Here is a 5,126-nt window from a genome sequence, read left to right as displayed (position 1 = left end):
ATTGAGGATAGATCAAGTTTGATGCTATAGGAAAGTGCACATTCACCCATGGAAGGCCACCTTTCCTTTCCAACGTGGTAGGAGGCTGCCTGTGAAACCAAGGACAAAGATCATATCCACATGAGACAACGGGTTCCAGATAACTAAACTACACAAAACTGGGATATTACAAACCAAAATATTTTCTGTTGTCCGAAGAGACCCAGGGAAGAAAAATACAGGATGGAAACTAGACACCTTCAATCACTGCAGGAGTTTCGTGTTAGGAACTCCATTCCTTATAGCAAGGATAAGTATTTGTAGTGAGGTTTTGGAGAAATGTGAAGAAAGGCAGAAAGCACAAGGTGTTAAGTTAAAACACTCTCACTTTCTGCTGATATGAACATAACAGTTTTCTGCCAAAATTGTCACATCCTTTTGGCTCCAGCTTTCGTACATCAACAGTGGAATGCAATCTCATAAATCTTATTTTCCATCTGGTGAGGATGTTGATTTCTCATTTTTGGCCATAAAAGCAACAATACATCTCTAAACTGTAGCGACCTGAGATGACCTGCCCAAATGGTTCCCTACTCACTTGATCCAGAAAACCCTACAAAATCCTGCAAATCAAGAGGGTCGAACCTCCAGGTCCACTTCAAGAACACCCGTGAAACTGCCCAGGCCATCAAAGGCATGCACATCTGGAAAGCCACCAAATACTTGAAAGACGTCACTCTACAGAAGCAGTGTGTGCCTTTCCGACGGTACAATGGTGGTGTTGGCAGGTGTGCCCAGGCCAAACAGTGGGGTTGGACCCAGGGTCGGTGGCCCGAAAAGAGTGCTGAATTTTTGCTTCACCTGCCTAAAAATGCAGAAAGTAATGCTGAACTGAAGGGTTTAGATGTGGATTCTCTGGTCATTGAGCACATCCAGGTGAACAAAGCCCCCAAGATGTGCTGCTGGACTTACAGAGCTCATGGTCGGATCAACCCATACATGCGCCCCCCTGCCACATTGAGATGACCCTGACTGAGAAGGAACAGATCGTTCCCAAACCAGAAGAGGAGGTTGCACAGAAGAAAAAGATTTCCCAGAAGAAACTGAAGAAGCACAAACTCATGGCTTGAGAATAAAATAATCTTAAAATAATAAAAGATTTTTTTAGAAAAAGCAACAATAAAACTAGAAGAGATGTCATTCTTTCTTGGAATTCAGCAAAATTCTGAAGTGCTGATTCAAAATAAACTGAGCATACCAAGATAAGCAGATAACGCTTACTAAGATACAACTCTTTAACTAGCACAGAACCATATTCAAATGGAAATAATAAAAATGCTTTTTCAGGATAAGATTTGAATGGCTAGGTTTAGTCGGGTCCCGGCAGCAGCTGCAGCGGCTCCCATCTTCTCTTCCTCTCTCTGCCATACTCTTCTCGCTTCCGGAAACATGGCCTCTGGTGTGGCTGTCTCCGACGGAGTGATCAAGGTGTTCAATGACATGAAGGTGTGCAAGTCCTCGACACCGGAGGAGGTCAAGAAGGCCGTGCTCTTCTGCCTGAGCGAGGACAAGAAGAACATCATCCTGGAGGAGGGCAAGGAGATCCTGGTTGGGGACGTGGGCCAGACGGTGGATGACCCCTACGCCACCTTTGTCAAGATGCTGCCTGACAAGGACTGCCGCTACGCTCTGTACGACGCCACCTACGATACGAGACCAAGGAGAGCAAGAAGGAGGACCTGGTGTTCATCTTCTGGGCTCCTGAGTGTGCACCCCTTAAGAGCAAAATGATCTACGCCAGCTCCAAGGATGCCATCAAGAAGAAGCTGACGGGAATCAAACATGAATTACAAGCAAACTGCTACGAGGAGGTTAAGGACCGCTGCACCCTGGCCGAGAAGCTGGGGGGCAGCGCCGTCATCTCCCTGGAGGGCAAGCCCTTGTGAGCCCCCTCCACCCCTGCCAGGAGCACCCGGCAGCCCCAGACCTGCCTGCGGGGGCTGCAGGCTGCCCACTTCCTGCCAGACCGGAGAGGCTGGGGGGACCCCAGCAGGGGGAGGGCAATCCCTTCGCCCCAGTTGCCAAACAGCCCCCCCAACCCCTGGACCAGCCCACCTCCCTCCGACCCGACGGCTCTGGCCTTCCCAAATGGCTTCTGATCTTTGATTCCTTTGTTGAAACAGACCAAGTTCCCTCCCCGTCCCCCCAGTTGGGGAAGGGGGTTGTATTTTTTTATTAACGTCCACTCCCCATCTCCCCTTTTCCAGGCTGCCAACTTCTAACTGCAGTAGTGAGTCTGTGCTTGTTCCTTTAGTACTGTGTGTGAGTGGAAAATTAAGATGACCCGCCCCGCTCCGGCTGCTCTCCCCACTCCCCTCCCCTCCAGTCACTGACAGCCACTTGTTTGGGCCTACGAGAAACCTTCAATTAAAAAAAGAGAGAAGACAATTAAAAAAAAAAAGATTTGAATGGCTAACAAACACATGAGGAAATGCTCATAATCACCAGAAATTCAGGAGATACAAATCAAAACAATGATGTGATATCAACCTTACATCCAAAATGATAGCCCAATTCCAAAAAAAGAAAGAATGACAAATGCTGGAAAGGGTACAGAGAGATAGGAGGATACTGTAGTTAGCTTGTAAGTATGTACAACCATTGTGGAGAGCAATATGGTTATTCATAAGACACTACCAATAGAAGTCCCATACAACCCAGCAATACCTTTGCTGGGCATGGATAGATAGATAGATAGATAGATAGATAGATAGATAGATAGATAGATAGATAGATAGATAGATAGATAGATAATATATGTATAGATAGCTATATGTACACACATATATAACCCAACAACAATAACAAAGTAAAACAGACAAAAACCTTAATAAAAAAGAAAGCAGAAAATATGTTAGCATAACAAGATAAATTATTTTATTTTATTTTTAATCATTTTATTGGGGGCTCGTACAACTCTTATCACAATCCATCCATCCATCCATTGTGTCAAGCACATTTTTACATATGTTGCCATCATCATTATCAAAACATTTTCTTTCTACTTGAGCCCTTGGTATCAGCTCCTCATTTCCCCCCTTCCTCTCCCACACTCCCTCCGTCACGAACACTTGATAATTTATAAACTATTACCTTTTTTTGTCTTATTCTGACTGATGTCTCCCTTCACCCACTTTTCTGTTGTCCTTCTCCCTGGGAGTGGATTGTATGTAGATCATTGTGATTGGTTCCCCCTTTATTTCCCACCTTTCCCTTACCCTCCTGGCATCATTACTCACATTATTGGTCCTGAGGAGTTCACCTGTCCTGGATTACCTGCATTGCCAGTTCCTATCTGTGCCTGTGTACATCCTCTGGTCTAGTTGGTTTTGTAAGGTAGAATTGGGATCATGATAGTGGGGGTGGAGGAAGCATTCAAGAACTAGAGGAAAGTTGTATGTTCCATCATTGCTACACCGCATCCTGACTGGCTCACCTCCTCCCAGAGACCCTTCTGTAAGGGGATGTCCAGTTGCCTACAGATGGGTTTTGGGTAAGCAGAAAATATTAAAAATTAGAATAAATGTAAAATAAATCAAAAGGGAGATCAAATGATGAGATGCTGAATTTTAACCTCAATGCTCCTGCAGTCATACGCTTCCCAATGCACGGCAGCCACACAGTTCACATCCCTGGTCTGTGGTCTGAAGGAATGCATTGGAGTCTTGACCCACGCAGATTTCCCCTTCACTTTTTTAAAAACTGAAATAAATTTAAAATGGGTCAAAAGGAAGATCAAATGATAAGATATTACATTTTAACCTAACTTCATCTGTCATAATTCTTTACAAAGCTCTCTGTCTGATAACAGGGCTGTTATCATCCCTTGACTATGGGCTTATTCACCAGAGGCTTAGTCTATGTGTGGATCCTGAAAATGGATTTGGGCTTCCACTGTCATCCATAGCCTTTCTGAAAACCATGTGCTCACAATTTAAGCTCTGATATCATTCCCTCCATCGGATTTGGATTTTATTATTTACAATTGTTGTGTCACACAGGCTTGTGTGCTTCTTCCATGTAAATTTGGTACCTCACTCAAAAGGCTGCTTATTTTGAGACAAGCCCCTAAGACCCGATTCTTTCTGATAGCTAGGTATCATCTAATTTCTTCGCTACACTTTGCTATAGCACTCATATATTCAGTGATCTCTTCATGAAGATGAGCATCAAGCCAGCCATGTCTTAAGAACTAGTTGTTCTTATATTGGAGTTAGAATTAAACAGAAACCCAGATTAAAAAACAAATGAGGCAAAAATACCCGGCGGGCCCGATAAATGTCCTTGGCAGGCAGCATGGGACCTGCGGGCCTTAGTTTGAGTACCCCTAATCTATGGTTTATATGTGTTTCTGATTAACTTTAGAGACATCAGTATCATTTTATGACAGAAAAAAATGTTTTAATCCCCCTAAGAAGGGGGGCGGGGGTGCGACCAGCCCAGGGACAAGGGAATAACAAGTGAACTAAAATCAATGGAAGGAAGATCATAGAATACCTAGAGAGGCTCAATCAAGGGCAATGTAGCAGCGAGGAATTACTAAACCTGAATGAAGGCCGAGCATGATGGTGGGACAAGAAGGAAATAAAAAGGAAATAGAGGAAAGACCAGGAGGCAAAGGACATTTATAGAGGCCTAAATACAGGCATATATATATATATATATATATATATATATAGAGAGAGAGAGAGAGAGAGAGAGAGAAATAGAACTATGTACTCATATCTATATGTTAAGATAAACAGGTGGCCTTCTAGCTAAGAAACAACAAAGCCCACATGGAAGAAGCACACCAGCCTACCCCGACACAAACGCTGAAGACAAAGCAGGTGCATAGGCAAATGTGGTGAAGAAAGCTGATGGTTCCCGGCTATCAAAATATATAGAAACTGGGGTCCTATAGGCTGAAAGATAAACAAGGGGCCATCTAACTGAGAAACAACAAAGCTCACATGGAAGAAGCATACCAGCATGAGATCACAAGGCGTCAAACACACACACACAATCACAGCATTGTAAATGAGGGTGAGTGTGGAGGGGGGATTCAGGGCCCATCTATGGGAAATTGGACATCCCCTTGCAGAAGG

The 5,126-nt window shown here is 44.0% G+C and overlaps 1 pseudogene; it reads left to right on the top strand.

Moving 5' to 3' along the window:
- Nucleotides 1-1,352: 1,352 nt before the first annotated feature.
- Nucleotides 1,353-2,420, top strand: LOC142424173 (cofilin-1 pseudogene; annotated as a pseudogene).
- The last annotated feature ends 2,706 nt before the right edge of the window (nt 2,421-5,126 follow it).

Source organism: Tenrec ecaudatus, chromosome 13 (assembly GCF_050624435.1).
Source record: "Tenrec ecaudatus isolate mTenEca1 chromosome 13, mTenEca1.hap1, whole genome shotgun sequence".
NCBI classification, from domain to species: Eukaryota; Metazoa; Chordata; class Mammalia; order Afrosoricida; family Tenrecidae; genus Tenrec; species Tenrec ecaudatus.
This window is presented reverse-complemented; position numbering and strand designations above follow the sequence as displayed.